Raw genomic sequence first — 24,970 nt, forward strand, 5'->3', positions numbered from 1 at the left:
AAGGAGCATGTCAACAAATGTGACAAATGCCAACGTCACGGGGATATGCACTTGGCCCCTCCAAACGAGCTAAGAACGCTATCGTCCCCGTGGCCGTTTTCTTGGTGGGGGATGGACCTCTTAGGACCGTTTCCAACGGCAGCAGGACAAAATAAATACTTAATAGTAGCTGTCGACTACTTCACGAAATGGATCGAAGCCGAACCTCTCGCCCACATCACAACATTCAACGTGTTGCGATTCTTCAAACGCAATATACTTGCGAGGTTTGGGATCCCTCAAGTTGTCATTACAGATAACGGGACTCAATTCACGGACAAGAAAGTGCGAGAATTCATGGCAAAAATAGGTACAACCCAACATTTCACCTCTGTCGAACACCCTCAAACGAACGGCCAAGCCGAAGCGGCAAATAGGGTTATACTACGAGGACTCAAAAGAAGGTTGGATGAAGCAAAGGGAAAATGGACAGAAGAACTACACAGCGTACTCTGGTCTTACCGAACCACTCCACATTCTACAACGGGAGAAACGCCCTTCCGACTGACGTACGGAACAGAGGCCGTAATTCCAGTAGAAACCGGAGCATCCTCCTTCCGAACGGAAGTACCCCTTGAAGGGGAAGACAACCACGAAATGCTCAGAGAGGAGCTCGACCTCTTGGAAGAACTCCGAGACGGCGCAGCCCTCCGAGAAGCTACTCTGAAACAAAAAATAGCAAAACGACATGACAAAAAGGTCATCAAGCGAGAATTTGACGTTGGGACACTAGTACTCCGACGCAACCAAAAGGATTCTCGCGAGGGTAAACTCGCGGCAAATTGGGAGGGACCTTATCGTGTTCGAGCCAAGACCGAAAACGGCGCTTATTATTTGGAAGATCTTTGCGGAAAAGAAATTCCACGACCTTGGAATGCCGAAAAGCTCAAACAATACTACAGTTGAGGGAAGCTCCAAGCCATCCCTCGACGAAGGCTGTGTCTTCGCCCATGAGAAGCACGCCTATACAACGGAGGAGTGCTTAGGTACGGGCATGAATCTTAAAATATAAAACAAAGTCGAGGCATTTGGAACTCGATGATGTTGGCGAGGATAGTTCTAGACCACGGAACACCATCGTCGTAGTACACGCTCGGTAGAACCACAGCTCGCGATGGGATGTTCACACCCCGAGGAGGAAAGCTTAACAACAGCCCATCTCCTCGTTATTAGTTTGGATTAACATCTCCAAACACTTAGAATGGTTCCCCGCACCTTCTAAGTTCGGCATCAATGGTACCAGCTATCATGACGATGACCACCATCCAGACACACACTAGCGCGAAGAATCACATAGCTCGGCGCATAGAATGTTTGGAAATTTATCAAGTTAAAAACCTCAAAACCAGTCGAGCACAAGCATACAGGTCATCGCAACGAAAAAATATTCAACGCACGAACCTAAAAACGTTGAAGCGTATAAACGGCCGATTCGACATTCAGAGGAAATTAAAAGTATCACCATACAAACCCTAAATCTAGATATGAGATAAAGGCGAAAAGGCAAGAGAATAAATTAAAGTACTGATAGTTAAAGACCCCGAAGGGCCATCATTGTCGATTACATCAGAAGGGCAAACGCCCGGACAAAATAAAGAAAGAAAAACAAATTTACACTTCATCATCATCAGGAGTGACAATAGCTCCATCCCGCACCTCATTCTCCTCATCTAAACCCTCCTCGATCAAGCCGGGGTTGAGAATCCTGAGCTGAGCCACCGCGTTGTTGAAACTAAAGGCTGTAGCAGCCACCATGTTGGACTCAAGCTCCTGGATCTTGGCGATCAGATCAGCGCGAGAGGAGGAAGCATACTCCCCTTGAGGATCGAGCTCCTTCTCCCGATCTTCAACAACCCCGGTGACTTGGAGCCTCTCCAACTTCCCTTCCAGCTCGCCGATCAAAACCTTCTGCTCATCAACCTTCTGCACAGCACTATCCCTCTCCTCGGACATCGTCTTAAGCCTATCCTCCGCTTCCTTGAGATTGGCCGAGAAGGTCTTGCGCTCCTCCCTGAACACCTCGCAGGAGGCTTCGGATTCTGCCAGCCTCCGCTGCAACGAAGGCAACTCCTTGCGAGCTTCGTCCCTCTCCTCCAAATACTTGCACTCCCGGCCATTCAAAAAAGTCGCCACCTCGACCAATTTGAGCAGAGCCATGGATTGAGCGGCTATCTCAGCACGGAGAGCCTCGGGACCCATATCCGACAGGATGGCTTCGTCCGCTGGGTTAATCTTCACTTTGGTAACCCCGGTCAATAGCTCGCTATGAGCATAGAGGGGAGGGAGGACAAAATCATCGGCAGGAACGCCGGCAGTCAACCTGTGGGGACCGGGGAGAGGAGGATCATCCTGGCCAGAAAGATCCACAACCACATGATCCTGACGAGAAGAGGTTTCCTCCTCCAGTCGAGTCCTCTTCGAACGATCCACGTTGGAAGCTGTGGGAGACTGAGGGGCATAAGAAGTTGTAGCAGCACTGCTCGCCTCCCTCTTGTTCTTGGCAGCACGAGCTTTGCGGAGAGCGGCAAATCCACTGGTCATTGTACCTACACAAACCAGAGCAACAGTTAACAAAACAGAAGGCGAGCAAATAAAAGAAGCAAAAACAGTTGGTAAAAAGTAAATAAAAGAAAGCTGCGAGCATACTCCAAAAAGCAGTCAATTTTTCCGAGGTATCGCAAGCGAGCAACTCTTTAGTAGCGATCACCTTCGGGCAGGTCAACCTTCGACCATCTTCCCCAAGCAAAGGCTCGCCATTCGAGTCACTCAGAAGGAAAGGAGGCAAGCCCTCCACAAACTCTAATAATTTTTTATAGTCAGCTCTCTCCTCAGCTGATAACGCTCCCAGCGTAAACACAAATTCTTTGGTCGACATGGAATAATGATCCCTGCGCCAATAGAACGGGAATCTAGCAAAATCCTCCTCTATAGGGAGACCCTGCCCATCAAGCACTTCCTGTCCAAACTCATCAATTCGATGCCCCCTACGAACGAAATTGTTCCAACCTTTCGTCGTGATTGGCCTAACTCCATAGAACACGGACTTGAACCCCCGTACCGACTCGTCAAACATATCAAAGAGGCGTTTCCGTTGCCTCAAAGAAACCCATCCATGCTTGGTGCCCGGTACTGGGGCTCCCTTCGCGAGCTTCCCTTTCGCCTGTTCCCCCCGAGGACAGCTCCGTTGAAGGCCAAAATGATAGAAAAATAAAGGCAAGGTGGGACCCAGACCCAAATACTCAGCGGTCTTTTCGAAAGCCTTGATAAAGGCCAACGAGTTCGGGTGCAGTTGAGAAGGGGCTAACCGAAGATGCCGAAAGATGGACACTTCTAGATCGGTGAAGGGTAGTCGAATTCCCAGATGCTTAAAAGCAATCTCGTACATGGGGATCGTCCCCCAAGCCCAATTGCCGCAGATCCTGTGGCGAGCAGTGGGAATCCGCACCTCGAAGTCTTCGGTAGGAGGAGTCTGAATATCCGTGCACATCGTCTCTGGGATGTCACTCTCGCAATCCTGATAGACTGACTCCGTCTCTCGGGGTTCATCCGCCACCCACGAAACGTCGGCTCGGATGCGAATTGACGAGGAAGGCTGTTGATCTATGAACGTGAATTGACTCTGAGATCCCTCAGCCATCTAGAAAACCTGAAAAAGCAGAGGAAGGAAAAATGAATTCGACATTCAAATCCACCCTTCCACCGCCAAATCAAGCGAAAGGGCGAGGATCTCAAATAAAAAATTACGCGGAAACTAAGGTGACAAATCATCTCTCCGAACGCGAAATTCATGTAAACAACCGAGCACGAAATGCATATGGTGCTCGACACTGTTCTAAGCTAAAACCCAACCGTCAGTTGGTGAGAACAAGCGATTTCTCGCCCAGAAACCGCAAAAAACCCTTCTTTTGGGGAAAAGGGTGCTAATCACCACCTACAACCTTCAAAAAGACTACCCAAACTACACAGGAAACCAAATTACAAAACCCCTACCGCGTGAACTATCTACACAATCAAAGTAAAATCCAAAGCCAAATCTTCAAAGATTAACAAGGATAAAACACTTACTTGGTGATTAATGGAAAGGAGAAGAAGACGCTTGAAGTATAGCAACAAGGAAAATGTGAACCGCTGGAAGGAGTGGAAGCAAGGAAGTTGGTAAGGAGTGAGTAAGAAACTGTAAAGTTTCAAACGAAAAAACCTCCCTCCTATATATAGGCCAACGCATCCGTACAGGAAAATCCGCGCCGCTTCCATCTGAACCACGGGATCGATCCAACGGTCCGAATCAATCACGATCAAGTGGCTCAGATTTGATCTCAGGAGAAACGAAAAGGCGCGAAAATCCAACGGTTCAGGACGACCTCGAGATTCAAATCTCAGTAATAGCCACTCGAGTACTATTTAATAGTCTTTACACGTGGCGAGAGGAAACGAAGCGACTCGTCCTTTCAAGTCACATCCGTCTGCTCGCGCAAATCTCGTGAAATCCAAGACACCACATCCCGAGAAAATCGCAACCAAAAAAGGTAATGCAAGATCCTCGGAACCCATTCCCCTTATTTCTTTGCTAAAAATACGGGGAAGGCCGCAGCAACCGAATAAGACCACCGCGCTCCTCGACAAATTCGTAAATTCGGAAACATGCTCGAAAAAGGAGTACGGTTTTCGATCGAAAGTCCGCTCGGAATCGTTCGGAAAATCCGCGACATTATTAAATTAAGAGCATACATAAAGCATGAATGCAAATAAAATGTGCTCAAAATATTTAAAGTAAAAACGGTCTTTATTAATGATAATCCATTACAAAGGGAAGAGGATTACAAGGGGAACCGAGCACCTAATCCTCATGCTCGGAACCTGAGCTAATTGCGGAATCCGAATCAGTCCATAGCACCTCCTCTGGCCATATCTTAGCCTCTTTCCCAGCCTGGGACCCTCCTTCACCAGAGGCAGGGCCAGGAGGATAGAGGTGGGGAGATTGACGAGCCCTCAGGAACTCCTCGATTGCCCCAATGAAATCCGCCGATTCGTCGGAACTTGAGGTATCAGAAGTATCCGAGGAAGGGAACATCACCTTAGCTTCTTTCCCCTTTTGAGAACGAGCCGGCGCAGGCTTAGGATCTTCCGCTCTCTTTTTTCCTCTTCGAGACTCAGAGCCATCAGCAACAACCTTCTTGGAATCCCTATTATCCATCGCTAGCCTTCAAACTCAGGATATGGGAAGCCAAAGGATAAGCAAGTATTTATAGCGAAACTTGCCGCCCAAAGGACCAGTCACCACACCTGACATCCCATAAATGCGAGAGGCGGCTGCAGAAACCTAGGATTGACCACTTGGAATAAACGATTTTCCCTTTCCAAAGCTTGACTTTGACCACAGGGACACTGCGAAAATTCAGCTGCCCAACTCGGATGTGTTACGTTCGGTAAATCGAGATGAATCGATAAAGCTTCAAGTCATTACCCTCGCCTACGAGCATAACGACTTGGGGGGCTCCTGTTCTGGGCCGAGCTTAGAGCTCGAGCATCAGAGGATGTCGAACACATATACCATCCGAGCACGTCCTAACGGTCAGATACCCTTGCGTATTGTAACGGCCGTAAACCGGAATGATGAGCATTTACTGCACATCAAGGCCTCCAAGCCGTTTTCCGGCAGCCACTTGATGGCCATTAATGTCATCAAGGGCCTTAGCCCAGCGCTGGGGGCTATATATATGCATCTCCACTTCATTTGCAAGGTACGCATTTTTTATAGCTAAGAAAACCTTACACACATACTGACTTGAGCGTCGGAGTGCCTGCAGGTACACAACCCCCCTCCGCTCCAACAGGGGTCTCAAACGCTCTCAACCACCGCACACTACTAGAAAAATCTCAAATACCGACGGGCAAAATCTGTCTCTAAAATGCAAATATTCTGTCACTAAGCATGTTAGAGACAGAATTAGAGACAGATTTGATTCTGTCGTTAATTTCCTCGTCTCTAAACTACCAGAGACGGATTTTACATTCCGTCTCTGATTGGAGACAGAATTTATCCGTCACTAACAAATAAAAATCTGTCTCTAAACATTGAATTCATAACACAATAAATCCGTCTCTATTGGAGACAAAATCATCTATCTCTAAATTTAAATAATTCGGTCTCCAAAATTCTGTCTCTAAGCATAGAATTCCGTCTCAATAGAGACAACACATTTTCCGTCTCTAATAAGTTAATTTTAGCAATTAAATGCTTATACAATTTTTCAAATATTAATTTTTATGTAATTCATATAATTCTAGAATGTAAGAAAATTAAATTTCGATTGACACCAAATTTGAAACATTAACATAAAAATGTATGTCATTCTTACAAAGTATCAAGTATGCCACTACGACACTATATAATAATATCAAACTTAAAGTTGTCAAACACAAAAATACATATGATTAATTTAACAAAAATATATAACAAAAAGTAACTAAAGTTAAACTTCATCACATCATTTTCCTTAGTATCCATCTCGACAAGGAGATACACCCATCGAGGACAGCTATGAACGCAAACCCAACATGGAGGAAGATGAACGCAAACTTAGCAGCTAGAAGATGAACACATACCAGAGGCGAGAAATCAAGTTCATTGTCCTCCATTTGAAAAAGCTAATCCTATTTCAACTGCCTAAACCTGGACAAAAATCACAAAAACATTCTTAATGCGAATTCTAAATTGGGGAATTCAAAATAAAACAAGTACAATACTGATCACAAGTGATGAAATTGGAATGTGTTGTTACAATTGATAGAATTAAAAGTGAGACCTCAATCAATAGAAAAGGAAAAACAAAATAATTGAGGGAAACCCTAAAAAGAAGAGTATACCACTACCGCTATTAACATGACAATAAAATAGAAACAAAACCTCAAGGATCAAGCTACATCACATGCTTAGCTCTACCATTTCAAGAACCTGAAGTAAATTTAAAAGAATAGACCATTGATTTAAGTAAACTTGAAGAAAAAATTTACAACTAGCATTGACATCATAGAACCTGAAGTAAATTTAAAAGAATAGACCATTAATTAAGTTTAAACATCATAACAGAGGTTTCAGTAGCAAACTAAACACAAACATGGACTTAGCCAAACCTTACCAAACACATGAAACTACTACCACAACATAAACCAAAACCCAATAATAAACCACTAACAGGGAGAAAGAAAACAGAACTGCCCCAAATACAACAAAACTAAAAATTAAAACAACGGCAAAAAAGATCTCAGGCAACACGCACACGCCAATCACAACAGCAGCACAACCAAAAAATTTGAGGGGGCCAACACCAAAATAGATCACACATAACATTCCTTGGTTTAGATCATAGATTAAGTACATACCTCATAGCTATTATTTCTTGGTTTAGATCATATCCATGTTACATCAGTGGTACTGCAATTGTGAGAATTGCAGGAACAAGACTTTCAATATGTCTTATATCACCAACAAAGACATCCTCTACATCACCAATTTCCTGTTTTTTTTTTCTTTCTTTCCCTAATAAGCACTTTAGCCACATATTTTTTGACCTTTTTCAATTTTTATAAATGATTTGTCCTGAAAAGTAAAACCAATTAATCCATATCAAGAATTATCATAAAGTCAGAGAGAGAATAGTGTGTAACCTAATTTGGCTTGTATCAACATTTTCAATATAAGCTTACACCGCATAACTATTAGACATAACCAAGGCAAAATATGAAAGTATAAAATTAGAAGAAACAAAAAAAGCTGCAATGAAAAGAGAGAATTGATTAAATATTTCCTAACATATTCAAAAGACACAACAGTACAAAATCCATGAAATATAATACAGTTTATGTATCTCAACGCGTGTATGAAAGGTTGTACGAAACAGAAAGAGGGTTGTAAAAAACAATACCAAAAATTCCAAGTTCTACAAACGCAACAACACCGTAAATGCCGCAAACGTAGAATTATGACTTAAGCTGCTCATTGAACAAACAATTGTGACATCGCTCGGCCAATTATATTTTCTTCAATTGCTTTTACAATTGGTTCCTGCAATAATCAACACAAACTTCAATAACCCAAAATGATGTGCATAAAGATAAAGGTCTACTACATGACATTTCAATTGAAACCAAAATGATATATATGAAAAATGGATATAGACCTATAAAAAACTACATTTATTCATTGAAATTAACTACAAAAGGTAATTTAAATTGTTCACTGAAAAAAACTACTTACAAAACTATCTTCATGAATACGCCAAATAGTTTTGCCCAGCAGATTCATTACGGTAAGAATAGTTACCCGAGGGAAATAGTTGTTCTCTGCAACGGGAATGGTGTTGGTAATTATCATCTCTTATAAAAATATTATTAGTACCTCAATGTGTATTTTTCAAATTCTTTTTACCTCGCACTAGTAGGCTTGCAGCTAACAAGCATGCCAACGAAGTCAATTCAAACCTTAATGTAATCCTGGAGTATGACCATGAATCTCTCCACCCTAAAGCCAAAATACAAGAATTCCATGCCAAGACATCATCAATACATTGAATGTGTTAGGTGAAAAAAAACCACTCAAATAGTTCCTTCAAAAAAAAAAAACCACTCAAATAGTTATCAAATATTAAAAAATAAAAAAATAATAAAAAACCAAAAAGGAAATGCCTACACTGAATCTCTTCACACCCATGACTAGTAGAAATTGTCACTGCATCATCAACCCTCTTTTTGATCAAAACAACTACAATGAAATTAATTGAATTATGAATGTTGCAATCTCACAAGAAAAGGATGAGAATCAATTGTATAATGCACCTATTAGTAATACATACATCATACCAATTAAATGGATTATAACAAGAACGACAACTAAAGACTAACTTCTATATTACCAAAAAAGCAACTAACCAACCTAAATTATATTATTAATTTCAAGAAAACCAACCATGAAGAACTTTTATCAAACAGTTTACGTGCACTCTATAAAATTCAAAAATAAGTGAAAAAGCTTACCTCAAACGATTCTTTGCTTGTTGTTACTCCCTTCCTTTAACAATCAACCACCACTACATGCACTTATTCATCTAACGAGTCCTACAAAGAACACAATCATTTTACTGACAAATTAGTTCACTCATATGAAGAAGGAAACCCTAAGTAGAGATATTGTTTGAAACCCTAGGTTGAAAGTGAAATGAAAATTGGGGTTCGAAATTAAGGTTTAACGAAACCGAAACATTACCTGGTGTGAGATGCGAGTCTTCACAAACTGAGGCCAGAGAAGTGGCGGATAGTTTCGCTAGCGGGACGGAGGAAGAGAAGCCCTGTTTTCTCAGATGGCAGACAAAATTAAAAAAAAATTAATGAATGAATGAAAAAATAAAAGGGAAAAAAATATAAAAAAGCGCCAGACGGAAAAAAATGAATGAATGAAAAAATAAAAGCGCCAGACGGAAAAAAATGAATGAATGAAAAAATAAAAGCGCCTCAGGAAAAACTAGAGCGGGAGTTGTTTCTTCTCTACTTGTTTATTTTCCCAAATTTTTAAAAAATATAAAAAAATAAAATATAAAATAAATACAATAAAATTATAATATGCTTAAAAATATTTTTTAAAAAATATATAGAAAGAATACGAGGTAAATACAATAAACAGATGATATGCTTAAAAATAGGAAAACAACCGATTATAGATAGGATTTAAACAAACCCACTAGGGGTTGGTCTAGTCGTGTTGGCTTGGGTCCTTGGAGTATTATCTTCTCAAGGTCTCGGATTCGATTCCTCCTGGTGCCAATTTTAGTGGGCTAAGTCCATATATAGAGGAAAAAAACTCTAGCTTTAAATGGGTCCCGCAAGTGGATGGTGGGATTGGTCTCTTTGAATTAATCGGTCATAGGGGGGGATACCAAGTTTTCAAAACAAAAACAAACAGATGAATACGATTAACTCAGCAATCTATTCTATTTAAGCAACTTATTGAGGAACATATTCTTTACTTATAAATAACCTACAAATAACTCTTGATTCTCTAAGTGTTCCAAATATGTCACGAGCTATTGATTTTATAAAAAAATCAATGTTGTTTTCAAAGAAGCTTGTGACAATCTCAAGGGTAAGGAGGAAAAAGGACTTAAAATTTTAATCCATGAAAAAGAAGACAAAGCATTGAAGACTACCATCAATATTGTTTTCAAAGAAGTTTTTGAAAGTTTATAGATGTATGTATTTTGTTTAAGCAATTTTAGAGGGTCATCCCTCTATATTTAGGAATAAAGCAACAACAGGCCATCCTTGTATATCTTTTATTATAATTTCACATAAAAAATATTGAAAATATATATAAAAATAATATTTATATATATATATATATATATATATATATATATATATATATATATATATATATATATATATATATAAGATAAAAAAAACAACCATAGGTGAGAGTAGAACTATCGCACCCAAGACAGTAGGAACTTAACACAAACCACTACGCCATTTGACTTCTTTTGTAACTATATCTCCGCAATAATACATGAGCAATGCTTTGTATGTTGGGCTTGAAAACAAATATTGAGGCCCTCAAATTTAGAGACAAACAATAGAGACGAAAATACTCAGAGACAGATATTTTTCGTCTCTAATAAAAGTTTGACTATTTTAATAACAATTTGACTTGTTAGAGACGGATATAGAGACAAAAAAATTAGACACGGTTAAAGTCCGTCTCTAAAATCTGTCTCAAACTATTATTTTCTATTTATAATTATAAAAATAATCAACTAGAGACAGATTTAGAGACAGAGTGATTTAGAGACGGGATATTCGGTCTCTAACATCTGTCACTAATACACATATTTTAATTTTCGTCTCTGATTATTTTTTTCTGTCTCTAATTTCGTCTCTAATAGAGAAGAAACAAATTTTGTCTCTAAATTCCGTCGGTATTTAAACTTTTTCTAGTAGTGGCAAACGCCGGCGAGGTCACATCTTTCTGGTCTACACGATCAGTGGTCTATACTCAAAAATGTTATAGTGAAAATTAAGAAAGAAGAATATAATTTCATTTCATTTCTTTGTCAAAAAAAAATTTAAGTTCATTTCATTACCAACATTAATCTTGATTGCTTAGAATACAGAGTCAAATTAAATTGCAAATGCGTGAAATTAAAAAAGAAAAAATCATGTAATTATTGGAGAGAGTTGTGCTATATATCGCGAATGAAACTTTCACGAATGTTTCACGAAGGACCAAAACCTTATATAAAATTATAAATCGCTGGTGGAAACCGTTTGGCTGTATATATCTTTACCATTCTGATTTCTATGTTGTCCCCACTAAATCGAAAACAACACTCCAATTGCAAACACCTTCTTCTAGCTTTCTCCACTCCCACCCAAATCAAGTTTATGAATAAATGGCCATGGATGCATAACATCACATTGTTTTTGGGGCAAACAGAAAAACAAAATATGGCCAAATCAATTGTATCCAATTCGATACCAAAGTGAACATAACAAGATTAAGCCATTCATATTGCAAAGTGAATATCCCCTTCATTTCAGCATATATCTCAAAATTCTTAAAAGTCCTTCAAAATTAATTAAAGATCCAAATTAAGACCCAAATCGGTGGAACTATACTGAAGCGGTGTTGGATCTGTTGAAACTATGGAAAATTGAAGCAGTGTTTGTGAAAGTAAAAGTAAAGTAAAGCGTTGTTGAAGAAGAAACAAAAATAAATAATTGAAAATTGAAAGAAAAAAAAAACAACGGAGAAAGCATAAAAACTACATGTGTATCCTAGAAAAGATAGGCAAGTTGTTGTGTGCCACCTGGTTCGTGATATTGTCGTGAAGCTATTTTTCGCTACATTGAGCATTTCTCTATTGGAGAACTCGTTCTTTCCTATTCCTATATATGGCAGTAGCCATTCATGCATATAGCAATGATCATGTTGGGTGGTACAATTATAGAAAGACAATCTTTAGGGGATTTACACTTGACAGTTGTTGGAATGACTGCAAATGGAAAATCAATGATCTCTGTATGGGCAACCACCTCTGTAATAAAAAATAGGAAAATAACTAAATTTATAACGGAAACAAATTTAAGAGTTTTAGACATTTTTTTTCCTTTTTGTATATAACAAATAGATTAAGATTTCATCAATTTATAGTGAAAAAGCTCATCAATGTTAAAAATAATTAAATATGTTAGCCCTTAGGTTTACCAATATATTGTATTTGCCCCTTTAAAACACTTGGGAAATGTCTCTTCGGTAGATGGTCTGTTGAGTTTGTCCTTTAATTATTTCTAATGTTAAATAAGTTTTTTCATCACAACTTTTAGTCCCTATACTTTATAGCGATTGAATCACTGGATCATTTTTTTTGTCACTTGTAATAGGGTTTCCTCGATATCTTATCGTAATTCTAGAGGGAGAGTTTGTTTTCCCTCAGGGGTATTCAACAATTATTTGAGTCCTTTGGTATTGTTGTTGATGACAATTTTAGCAAGTGAACTAAATTCGTCGTTAAGTAATAAAATTTGTAAGATTCTTATCCACAGAGATTGTTCTTATTTCAACGAAACAATTCAATTAATTTAGGATTAATAGAAAGTATGCGAAAAAGGGGGAGTTTTTCATATTGAAGTAATAACAATGACAATAAAAGTGCAAAAAATTGAAACGTGAACTTGTTAATAGAGAACGGCGATTAGGAATTATTTTGAATCATTTCTTTGTCTATGGTTGTTGATGACTTGTTGCCAAATTAGACAACATGGTGACTAGCTCTAATTTGTATGTCAATGACTCGTGTTCTGGGTTGTATGGGATGGAATTAGTTTATTCGCAAATTGATATAAATTATCAAATTGTAGATTCTCTTAAGAATTATTTTTCTTTATTTTTTTTATTTTCTTTCTTGTGATAGGTGTTTCTACCAACCTAGTTGGCACGTCGAAGTTTTCCTTGAAGTAAAACACACTTTTAGCTAAAAAAAACATTACAAAAAAATTAATTCTAAGGATTACAATTGTTTTTGGTACTCTATCCGTAAATGTAACCGAAGCGGTATTTACTCATCAGTGTTCTAAAGAGGCAACAAAAGATAATTGGTTTATCCTTAAAAAAAAAAAAAAAGGGCAAATACAAGAATTGGTAAACTGAAGTGCTAAAAATATTTAATTAGTTTTAACATTTGACTGGTCCCACACCCGTGCGATGCACGGGGTTATGCGGTATTTTATATTATAATAATGTTAAATTCACTTCTTTCAATCACATGCACAATAACATCTAAAACAATTAAAATAGAGACATATTATTTAGATTAAAATATCAAACAATATATGAGATTTAAATTAAAACGAAAGCTAATAATCATTACCAACTATTTTTTCTTCTTCAGTTGAATTCAAAATATTTTGGAATGACATAGAATCAAAATGGTTCAATGGAATGTGTGGAGCATCGATCTTGGTAAATGTAGTAGTGTGCGATGCACAAACATTATGCGTTGTTTTATAATGAAGCGTCAAAAAATTATTTGTATAAATAGTAAATTAATAATTGAAACAATAGATGTTATCAAAATAATATTAGCAATAAAACTTAATTAAAAATATTAACAATATGAATTATATTTCTAATTGCATTTCAAATAATTTATTTCTAGTGTTTCGTAAATATCATGCAAAGTTCCACTACAGAAATATCACAAATTAGATAATAAGAATGCTAAGAAAAAAAAAATATTGAATATTAAAAGGGAAAGAAATGAAGAAATAAGAATGAGAAAGAGGGTTGGGCAGAAGAGTTATACAATGACTATGATAAAGTGTTAAAATAGAATAAAGAGCATCAAAATCTATATATACTTGCAAAATCAACAATATAGTCTCACTCGTTAAATACAAAGAAAAAGAAAGATACAATAAAATCATAAAATTTCAGAAACATATCATTATTCTACAACACTAATAACCCTTCGAATTGGAAATTTCACATGCTCATATATGTATGAGGAGGTATATAAGACATATATATATATATATATATATATATATATATATATATATATATATATATTATAAAATAATTAATTCACAAAACCATTTTTATTATAGTGGGAATGTCAATCAAAAGGCTTGGCACTAAAAAAAATTAAAATAGGTGATTGTTTCACTTATTATCTAACTCTTGATTTATCCACAAAAAGAAATGATCTAAAGGCTATGATTGATTTATACAATTAGGGTTAGGATTAGTGTTAGGAGAACTATCTAGGATAGGATTTATATATATATATAGATATAGATGAGCTTTTCTTTTCTTTGATTACAACGTTTGATAAAAATTTTACACTATAAAATGATCATATCATGTTCAATATGTTTGTTATATACGAAAAGAAAAAAAAAATATGGCTAAAACTCTTAAATTAGTTTCCACTATAATTTTAGTTGTTTTACTTTTTTTAATTACAGATCTAGCGGAGGTTGCTAGTACAGTGGAGGATTTCGGTAAAATTCCATTTAAACTATATCCAACAACGATCGAATGTACATCCCCTAACGATTGTCCTGAGATAACACTACAACCAAACACGATCATTGCTGTATGTGTTGGTGGCTTTTGTCAAGATGCTAAATTATCACAGTAATTTTTAACAAAAATTTTCACATCGTTTTGAATCATGATCGTTGATTATATATAGATGGATGGTCTATATTAATTCAGTTATAAAATTATCTAAAATAATCTCAGCCAAACATTTTAAATCGTACAACTGTGTGAAAACTGTGTTATATATTACTGCAATAAAACTGTTTCGCTTTTGTCATTGTAGGAAAGAATGTGTTCTCCAACAAAGAAACCAATAACTATATTTTATTTTTGTAATTTTAAGCACTAGGCAATTTAGACTATGCATTCAAAGCAACAAATAATGCTGGTAATGAAATAAAATTAAATTTCTTTCTTCTCTCTTGATATTCGATGTTTCACAAATATTTTACACATCTTGCAACTTCTACAATAAACTCGATCCCTTTGCTGTCTTATTCAAGTACCATTGATGGCATTCTTGTATTAGCTCTATCTGGATTTTGTCCACCGTTTCCTCTACCGCTCCATTAACATTGTTGAACACTCGATCATTTCGAACTATCAATTCAAATTTCTTTATGCTATAATTTTGTTTTCTTCTTAGTTTTTGCTGCGAAGGAAGTTGAACGTAAGCAAATCTCACTACTACATTCATCAAATGTAAGAGTGATCATGATTGTCTACAAATATTTGGGGTAAAATGGACATTTATATCCACATTGATGGCAATTGTGAACAAGAATAACTACTCCTTCTATCCTTTTTATAAGAACACTTTGAAAAAATTACATAGACTAAGAAAACACATTGTAAATATAGTTATTTTCATTTAATATTCTTATAAATATTAACTTATTCCATTTATACCCTTTTTTGGCATCAAGTTTAATTAGGGATGACAATTTGACCCATACCCAGAGGGTACCCGCAAAAATTACCCACAACGGGTAGGGTAAAAACCCGCATTTTGGGTACGGGCACGGGTATGGGTAATTACCCGCAAAAATGAACGGGTATGGGTGCGGGTACGGGTACCTTAGTACCCAACCCGCCCCATACCCGCATAATATATATTTATTTATTTTATTTATATTATTATATTATAATATATGTAAATCAATTTAAAACAATACAACTCTACTAAACTATTACATATTTTTAATAAAAATATTTATTTATAACATAATATAAAAATAATATGAATATTTAACATAAATATGAACTTTAACATAAAGTTAGTAATAATTTTGTTTATAATTTTCATTAGTCAATATTAAAATCTTTGAAATTTTTTTAATTCTATTAAAATTATATGATATTTTATAATTGATCAATTTAATTTTAGTAAAAATGCGGGTAACGGGTACGGGTATGGGTACCTAGGTACCCATAGGGTATGGGGACGGGGGCAAAAGTTGTTACCCACGCGGGTATGGGGATGGGTACGGGTATTTTTTCAATCCGCGGGTATGGGGATGGGTACTATAGTACCCTACCCATACCCTACCCATTGCCATCCCTAAGTTTAATCTGGTTCGGGGGTCAGTTCTAGCATCAAGTGGTTTCAGCCCCCTCTCGATCGCAGTTGCGGAGGATCGAACCGCGGTACTCCCTACCAAGTTCAGCATCAATCACCACTGAACCAACTAATGATTGGTATTTGTACCCTTATTTAATTACTCTTAATTCAACTGATTTACTTATTTTTAATATCATCTCTCATAATAAATAAGGAGATAAGTGAAATCAAACATTTAAAACTTTTGAAAATTAGTCAAAGTATCTTATGAAAAAGACTAATTTTTTTTCCAAAGTACTCCTTATAAAAAGGACCGGAGAGAGTTTCAAATTTGAGTAGACACACATCACGAAGGAAATTAAAGATGAGTTTTATTATATTAGCACTTAATAGTTAATTTTATATAACCCACTTGGGTTGTTGCATTGGTATTGACTTGGGATCTGGGAGTGTGCTTCTCTTGAGGTCTGAGGTTTGATTCTCTCTTGGGTGGGCAAGAAGTACAAGAAGTCTACTAAAGGGAGTACAAGAAGTACTAATTCCCCAATGAGAAGAAAAAACAATGAAAACAAAGATAAAAAACTCCTAAGGCGCCCCCGGACTACACTGAGAGCATCCAGCCCCAAATTACCAAACGGCTAGAAAAGAGAGAAAGAGCAGAAAATGAGAAAAGAAAGCAAACGGTAAGCCTGTCCCCCCAAGACCAACATTTCCCAAAGTATTAGCACAAGAATTACGCTAAGATATGTTTCTTGATGTTTACATTCAAAAAACAAATGAACACATTGAGCAAAGATGTATACTGATCGTGTTGACCAGAATGATGCGACTTCGCCGGCGTTTGCGGTGGTTGAGAGCGTTTGAGACCCCTGTTGAAGTGGAGGGGGGTTGTGTACCTGCAGGCACTCCGACGCTCAAGTCAGTTTTGTGTGTAAGGTTTTCTTGGCTAAAATAATGCGTCCCTTGCAAATGAAGTGGAGTCACATATATATAGCCCCCAGCGCTGGGCCAAGACCCTTGATGGCATTAATGGCCATCAAGTGGCTGCCGGAAAACGGCTTGGAGGCCTTGATGAGCAGTAAATGCTCATCATTCCGGTTTACGGCCGTTACAATACGTAAGAGTATCAGACCGTTGGAGTCTTGCTCGGATCGTGTATGTTCGACACCTTCTGATGCTCGAGCTCGATGCTCGGCCCAGAACAGGAGCCCCCTAAGTTGTTATGCTCGTAGGCGAGGATAATAACTTGAAGTTATTTCGATTCATTTCGATTTGTCGAACATAACTGCTTCGAGTTGGATGGACGAATTTTCGCGGTTCCCTTTGGTCAAAGTCAAGCTTTCGAAAAAGTAGAAGCGTTTTTTCCATGTGGTCAATCCTAGGTATCAGTAGCCGCCTCCCGCATTTATGGGGTGTCAGGCATGACGACAGGCTTTTTTGGGCGGCAGGTTTCTTTATAAATACCTGCTGCTTTTCCTTTGCCACCCATATTTTGTGCTTTGAGTGTCAGCGATGGATAAGAAGGATTCCAAGAAGGTTGTTGCTGAGAACTTCAATTCTCAAAGGGGAAAGAAGAGAGCAGAAGCTCCCAAGGCTGCGGTGGCTCGTTCTCAGAAGGGGAAGGAAGCCAAGGTGATGATCCTTTCTTCAGAAACTTCCGACACTTCGAGCTCCGATGAATCGGAGGATCCTTTTGAGGAGTTCCTGAGGGCTCACAAGTTTCCCCATCTCTATCCTCCTTGCCCCTCTCTTGGTGAAGGGAGGTCTTGGGATGGGAAGGAGTCCAAGATTTGGCCAGCGGAGGTGTTGGAGACCGATTCGGATTCCGCAATTAATTCGGATTCCGAGCACGAGGATTAGGTGCTCGGGTCCTTTGTAACTTTCTTTCCCTTGTATTGGTTTCTTATTAATAAAGATCGTTTTTTACTTTAAATATTTCGAGCACATTTTATTTGCATCCGTGCTTTATGTATGCTCTTAATTTAATAATGTCGTGGATTTTCCGAATGATTTCGAGCGGACTTTTCGATCAAAAACCGTACTCCTTTTTCGAGCATGTTTTCGACTTTACGAATTTGTCGAGGAGCGCGGTGTTCTTATTCGGTTGCTGCGGCCTTCCCCGTATTTTTAGCAAAGAAATAAGGGGAATGGATTCCGAGGATCTTGCATTTCCTTTTTTTGGTAGCGATTTTCTCGGGATGTGGTGTCTTGGATTCTGCGAGATTTGCGCGAGCAGACGAATGTGACTTGAAAGGATGAGTCGTTTCGTTTCCTCTCGCCACGTGTAAAGACTATTTAAATAGCACTCGAGTGGCTATTAACTGAGATTTGAATCTCGAGGTCGTCGTGAACCGTTGGATTTTCGCGCCTTTTCGTTTCTCCTGAGATTGAATCTGGGCCACTTGATCGCGATTGATTCGGATCGTTGGATCGATTCTGTGGTTCAGATGGAAGCGGCGCGGATTTTCCTTTACGGACGCGTTGGCCTATATATAGGAGGGAGGTTTTTTCATTTGAAACTTTACAGTTTCTTACCTCTCCTACCAACTTCCTTGCTTCCATTCCTTCCGGTGATTCACACCTTCTTTGTTGCTACACTTCAAACATCTTCTTCTCCTTTCCATTAATCAACAAGTAAGTGTTTTATCCCTGTTAATCTTTGAAGATTTGGCTTTGGATTTTACTTTGATTGTGTAGATAGTTCATGCGGTAGAGGGTTGTAATGTGTTTTTCATGTAGCTTGGGTAGTCTTTTTGAGGGTTGTAGGTGGTGATTAGCACCCTTTTCCCCCAAAAATAGGGGTTTTTCGCGGTTTTCAGGCGAGAAATCGCTGTTTTTACCAACTGATGGTTGGGTTTTGGCTTAGAACAGTGTCGAGCACCACTTGCGTTTCGTGCTCGGTTGTTTTATGAACTTAGCGCCCGGAGAGATTATTTTATCCCTTTCAGTTTTCGCGTAGTCTTTTGTTGAGATCCTCGCCCTTTCACTTGATTTGGCGGTGGAAGGGTGGATTTGAATGTCGAATTCATTTTTCCTTCCTCTGCTTTTTCAGGTTTCCTTTAGATGCCTGAGGGATCTCAAAGTCAAGTCTCGTTTATAGATCAACAGCCGTCCTCGTTAGTTCGTATCCGAGCCGACCTTTCGTGGGTGGCGGATGAACCTCGAGAGACATGGTCGGTTTATCAGAATTGCGAGAGTGACATCTCAGAGACGATGTGCACGGATATACAGACTCCTCCTACCGAAGACTTTGAGGTGCGGATTCCTACTGCTCGTCACAGGATCTGCAGCAATTGGGCTTGGGGGACGATTCCCATGTACGAGATTTCTTTTAAGCATCTGGGAATTCGGCTGCCCTTCACGGATCTGGAGGTGTCCATCTTTCGTCATCTTCGCTTGGCCCCTTCTCAACTTCATCCGAACTCTTTGGCCTTTATCAAGGCTTTTGAGAAGACCGCCGAGTACTTGGGTCTAGGACCCACTTTGCCTTTATTTTTTTATCATTTTGGCCTCCAGCGAAGCTGTCCTCGGGGTGAGCAGGCAAAGGGGAAGCTCGCGAAAGGAGCTCCGCTACCGGACACCAAACATGGATGGGTTTCTTTGAGGCAACGGAAACGCCTCTTTGATATGTTCGACGAGTCGGTGCGGGGGTTCAAGTCCGTTTTTTATGGAGTTAGGCCCATAACGACGAAAGGCTGGAATAACTTTGTTCGTAGGGGGCACCGCATAGATGAGCTGGGGCAGGAAGTGCTCGATGAAGAGGGGCTCCCTATCGAGGAGGATTTTGCCAGATTTCCTTTCTATTGGCGTAGGGATCATTATTCCATGTCGACCAAGGAGTTTGTTTTTACGTTAGGAGCGTTGTCTGCTGAGGAGAGAGCAGATTATAAAAAATTGCTAGAGTTCGTGGAGGGTTTGCCTCCTTACCTTCTGAGTGACCCTGGGGGCGAGCCCTTGTTAGGGGTAGATGGTCGAAGGTTAACCTGCCCGAAGGTGATCTCTACAAAGGAGTTGCTCGCTTGCGACACTCCGGAAAAATTGACCGATTTTTGGAGTATGCTCGTAGCTTTCTTTTATTTAATTTTTACCAACTGTTTTTGCTTCTTTTATTTGCTAATCGTTGATCTGATTTGTGTAGGTACAATGACCAGTGGATCCGCTGCTCTCCGCAAGGCTCGTGCTGCTAAGAACAAGAGGGAGGCGAGCAGTGCCGCTACAACTTCTTCCGCCCCTCAGTCTCCCACAGCCTCTAACATGGACCACTCGAAGAGGATACGACTGGAGGAGGAAACCTCTTCTCGTCAGGAGCATGAGGTAGTGGATCTTTCTGGCCAGGATGATCCTCCTCGCCCCGGTCCCCACAGGTTGTCTGCTGGTGTTCCTGCAGAGGATTTTGTCCTTCCTCCAATCTATGCTCATGACGAACTGCTGACTGGAGAGACCAAAGTGAAGATTAATCCAGCGGATGAGGCCATCCTCTCGGATATGGGTCCCGAGGCTCTCCGTACCGAAATAGCTGCCCAATCCATGGCTCTGCTCAAATTGGTCGAGGTGGCGACTTTTTTGAATGGTCGGGAGTGCAAGTACTTGGAGGAGAGGGATGAAGCTCGCAAGGAGTTGCCTTTGTTGCAGCGGAGGCTGGCAGAATCCGAGGCCTCCTGCGAGGTGTACAGGGAAGAGCGCAAGACCCTCTCGGCCAACCTCAAGGAAGCGGAGGATAGGCTCAAGACGGTGTCGGAGGAGAGGGATAGTGCTGTGCGGAAGGCTGATGAGCAGAAGGTTTTGATAGGCGAGCTGGAAGGGAAGTTGGAGAGGCTCCAAGTTACTGAGGTTATTGAAGATCGGGAGAAGGAGCTCGACCCTCAGGGGGAGTATGCTTCCTCCTCTCGTGCTGTTTTGATCGCCAAGATCCAGGAGCTTGAGTCCAACATGGTTGCTGCTGCAGCTTTTAGTTTTAACAATGCAGTGGCTCAGCTCAGGATTCTTAACCCCAGCTTGGTCGAGGAAGGTTTAGACGAGGAGAAGGAGGTGAGGGATGGAGCTATTGTCACCCCTCCTGATGATGAAGTGTAAATTTGTTTTTTTTCTTTTTTGTCTTGTTCGGGCACTTGCCCCTTTGATGTAACCGACAATTATGACCCTTTGTGGTTTTTATAATTTCAGTACTTCTATTTATCCACCTGCTCTTTTACCTTTATCTCATCAAGATTTAGGGTTTGTATGGCGATGCTTTTAATTTCCTCTGAATGTCGAATCGATCGTTTGTATGCTCAACGCTTTTAGGTTCGTGCTTTGATTATCTTTTCGTTGTGACGACCTGTATGCTTGATGCTTTTTGTTTGTGCTCGACCAACCTTGAGGTTTTTAACTTGGTAATTTTCCAAACATTCTATACGCCGAACTACTCGTTTCTTCGCGCTAGTGTGTGCTTGGATGATGGTCATCGTTGTGGTAGCTGGTACCATTTGATGCCGGGCTTAGAAGGTGTGGGGAACCATTCTAAGTGTTTGGAGATGTTTATCCAAACTAACAACGAGGAGAGGGGTTGTTGTTAAGCTTTCCTCCTCGGGGTGTGAACATCCCATCGCGAGCTGGGGTTCTACCGGGCGTGTACTACGGCGATGGTGTTCCGTGGTCTAGAACTATCCTCGCCAACATCATCGAGTTCAAAATGTCTCGACTTTGTTTTATATTTTAAGATTCATGCCCGTACCTAAGCACTCCTCCGTTGTATAGGCGTGCTTCTCATGGGCGAAGACACAGCCTTCGTCGAGGGACGGCTTTGAGTTTCCCTCAACTGTAGTATTTTTGAGCTTTTCGGCATTCCAAGGTCGAGGAATTTCTTTTCCGTAAAGATCTTCCAAATAATAAGCACCGTTTTCGGTTTTGGCTCGGACACGATAAGGTCCTTCCCAATTTGCCGCGAGTTTACCCTCGCGGGAATCCTTTTGGTTACGTCGTAGTACTAGTGTCCCAACGTCGAATTCTCGCTTGATGACCTTTTTATCATGCCGTTTTGCTATTTTTTGTTTCAAAGTAGCTTCTCGGAGTTCCTCCAAGAGGTCGAGCTCCTCTCTAAGCATTTCGTGGTTGTCTTCCCCTTCGAGGGGTACTTCCGTTCGGAAGGAGGATGCTCCGGTTTCTACTGGAATTACGGCCTCTGTTCCGTACGTCAGTCGGAAAGGCGTTTCTCCCGTTGTAGAATGTGGAGTGGTTCGGTATGACCAGAGTACACTGTGTAGTTCTTCTGTCCATTTTCCCTTTGCTTCATCCAACCTCCTTTTGAGTCCTCGTAATATAACCCTGTTCGCAGCTTCGGCTTGGCCGTTCGTTTGAGGGTGTTCGACAGAGGTGAAGTGTTGGGTTGTACCTATCTTTGTCATAAACTCTCGCACTTTCTTGTCCGTGAATTGAGTCCCGTTATCTGTAATGACGACTTGAGGGATCCCAAACCTCACAAGTATATTGCGTTTGAAGAATCGCAACACGTTGAATGTTGTGATGTGGGCGAGAGGTTCGGCTTCGATCCATTTCGTGAAGTAGTCGACAGCTACTATTAAGTATTTATTTTGTCCTGCTGCCGTTGGAAACGGTCCTAAGAGGTCCATCCCCCACCAAGAAAACGGCCACGGGGACGATAGCGTTTTTAGCTCGTTTGGAGGGGCCAAGTGCATATCCCCGTGACGTTGGCATTTGTCGCATTTTTTGACATGCTCTTTTGCGTCTGCTTGCATGGTAGGCCAATAGAATCCTGCTCGCAAGGCTTTTCTGGCCAAGGAGCGTCCACCGACGTGTTGACCGTTTATTCCTTCGTGGATTTCGCTGAGGATCGAGGTTACCTCGCTTTCCTCGACGCATCTCAGCAGAGGGATGGAAAATCCTCGGCGGTACATCTTTCCATTTAGGATTACGTATGCGCAGGCTCTTCTTTTGACCTTAGCTGCCTCTTTTTTGTCAAGTGGGAGGTTTCCGGTGTTCAAAAATTCGAACACGGGTGTCATCCAGCTGTTGGCGTTGATTTCGCATATCAGGAACACCTCGGTGGGTTTCACTATGCTTGGTTTGGATAGCGTTTCCTGAATAAGCGATTGATTTCCACCCTTCTTTTTCTTAGTGCTTGCGAGCTTTGATAAGATATCTGCTCTTGCGTTGTGTTCGCGAGGAACGTGCTTGACTTCGGTTTGTTTGAATTTGGTTAATTTTTCTTTGATTAAGTTTAAGTATTCCGTGAGTCGCTCGTCTTTTGTTTGGTATTCCCCGGTTATTTGTGATGCGACGAGTTGTGAGTCCGTGAATATCTTAATTTCCTCGGCTTCCATATCCTGAGCCAACCTTAATCCTGCCAAGAAGGCTTCGTACTCGGCTTGGTTGTTTGTGGTTGGAAAGGCGAGTTCGAGTGAAACTTCTATGAGCACTCCTTCACCGCTTTCGAGTATGATACCTGCACCACTCCCTTGTGGATTCGAGGATCCATCTACGAAGATGGTCCATTTGTTTTTATCCGGGGTAGATGGCGTGGTCATTTCGGCTATGAAGTCTGCTAGCACTTGGGCTTTTAAAGCCTTTCTGCTTTCGAAAAAGATTTCGAATTCGGACAACTCGAGTGACCATTTTAGCATTCGTCCTGTCATGTCTGGCCTCGCAAGGAGTTGCTTAATCGGTTGATCGGTTCGAACAACGATGGAGTGAGCTAAGAAATAGTGTCTTAGCTTCCTCGCGGCCATGACTACTGCTAAGGCCGTTTTTTCAATCTGTGAGTATCGGAGTTCTGGTCCTTGCAGGGCCTTACTCACGAAATAGACGGGTTTTTGCCCTTGCTCGGTTTCTCTTATGAGAACGGCGCTGATGGCCTCCGATGCTACGACGAGGTAAAGGTATAGGGTTTCCCCTTCGTTGGGTCGTGTTAGGACTGGAGGTTCGGATAGTGCTCGTTTTAAGTGTTGTAGCGCATCCTCGCATTCCTTTGTCCATTCGAATGCGGATTCTTTTCGAAGTAATTTGAATAAAGGTAGCGCGTGTTGAGCGGATTTTGCGACAAAACGAGATAAGGCTGTGAGCATCCCATTTAATGATTGGATTGATTTCTTTGAGTCCGGCGTAGGAAATTCAAAGAACGCTCTGCATTTATCGGGGTTAGCTTCGATTCCTCTTTCGGTCAAGTAGAATCCGAGGAATTTCCCAGCTTTTACGCCGAACGTGCATTTTTCAGGATTGAATCTCATGTTATACTTTCTCGCTTGGTCGAATACTCTTTTCAGATGGGCTGTATGATCGACTTCATCTTCGGATTTGACGATCATATCATCCATGTATACTTCGAGCATGTCACCGATTTCATTATTGAAGACTTTGTTCATCATCCTTTGGTATGTGGCGCCTGCGTTTTTAAGCCCGAAAGGCATTACGTTGTAATAATAATTACCTGATTCGGTCATAAATGCTGTTTTCTTTTTATCGATTTCAGCCATTTTTATTTGATTATAACCCGAGTACGCGTCCATAAACGATAGTAATTTAAATCCGGATGAATTATCTACTAATTTGTCTATGTTAGGTAAGGGGTAAGTTTAGGGCAAGCCCTATTAAGATCGGTATAGTCAACACACATGCGCCATTTTCCATTCGATTTTTTAACAAGTACAACATTGGATAGCCAGGTGGTATACCTAGCTTCCGAAATGAAATTTGCCTCGAGGAGGTCTTTTACAGCTTTTTCGGCAGCCTCCGCTTTTTCGGGAGACTGCTTCCTACGCCGCTGAACAACGGCACTAGCC

At 40.2% G+C, this 24,970-nt stretch overlaps 1 long non-coding RNA gene across 4 annotated transcripts; it reads right to left on the reverse strand.

The window, feature by feature from the left end:
* Positions 1–6,350: 6,350 nt before the first annotated feature.
* On the reverse strand, positions 6,351–11,032 carry LOC123909417. 4 transcript variants are annotated; one of them, XR_006809916.1, is made up of 9 exons: positions 9,744–11,032; positions 9,302–9,383; positions 9,073–9,153; positions 8,729–8,800; positions 8,468–8,560; positions 8,297–8,382; positions 7,965–8,104; positions 7,423–7,639; positions 6,351–6,712 (listed from the first exon to the last, which is right to left on the reverse strand). It is a non-coding gene; the product is annotated as an uncharacterized LOC123909417 (long non-coding RNA). The 4 variants fall into 4 exon arrangements; XR_006809917.1 differs by having other exon boundaries at positions 9,770–10,192; XR_006809915.1 differs by lacking the exon at positions 9,744–11,032 and having other exon boundaries at positions 9,302–9,613.
* Between the last annotated feature and the right edge of the window lie 13,938 nt (positions 11,033–24,970).

The sequence above is a fragment of the Trifolium pratense genome, linkage group LG2 (assembly GCF_020283565.1).
Source record: "Trifolium pratense cultivar HEN17-A07 linkage group LG2, ARS_RC_1.1, whole genome shotgun sequence".
NCBI lineage: Eukaryota > Viridiplantae > Streptophyta > Magnoliopsida > Fabales > Fabaceae > Trifolium > Trifolium pratense.